At 36.2% G+C, this 665-nt stretch overlaps 1 pseudogene; it reads right to left on the bottom strand.

The window, feature by feature from the left end:
• Positions 1-228: 228 nt before the first annotated feature.
• LOC125610988 lies at positions 229-373 on the bottom strand (annotated as a pseudogene).
• Between the last annotated feature and the right edge of the window lie 292 nt (positions 374-665).

Raw genomic sequence — 665 nt, 5'->3', positions numbered from 1 at the left:
TTATTTTTGACTTTAGGCAATATTTACCTGAATAAGTGATTTCTGCACACCTCAACTTCAGGGTGGCAGGCATTCAAAGACCCTGAGAACAAATTATGAAGAATTTATATGAAGTGTTTATTGTTCCATCCTTAAATTCCAAAGACAAAAAGATCTCACGTATACTCCACTGGCAAGTAGAGCAAATGCGTTCCAGATGTCAATCGTCATTCATTTAGACATTATTTTACTTAGCTCATTAAATGCTAATTGTGGACAGACACTGTATTGAGAGCTGAGAAATAACTAGACCAGTGACAGAAATAATATAAAGTTTTCTTAGTCTGTCATTGTAATACTACACTTGATCTTAGCCAAAAGACCGAGAAGCAATCTGTCATTGTAATACAAAGTCACATTTCATTATGCATTGGTTCTGCCACTCATTATTAAACACCTTTTACTTGAAGTCCTCTCTCCCCCCATACCCCTCAGTCCACATTCTCCAGAGCTCCTGGATCTAAGCTGACTTGATCTCCTTCACAATAATGATATTGTACTTTGAGAGGAATCCTTTTTTTATTTTTTTAATGGAAGAATGACAAGGGGGCCATTTTAAAGTGCAAATGCTTCTCTACATAGCTGGATTTGTGACAAGTCATCACCCATAGAGGTCATAATAAATA

Source organism: Marmota marmota, unplaced genomic scaffold (assembly GCF_001458135.2).
Source record: "Marmota marmota marmota unplaced genomic scaffold, marMar, whole genome shotgun sequence".
NCBI lineage: Eukaryota > Metazoa > Chordata > Mammalia > Rodentia > Sciuridae > Marmota > Marmota marmota.
This window is presented reverse-complemented; position numbering and strand designations above follow the sequence as displayed.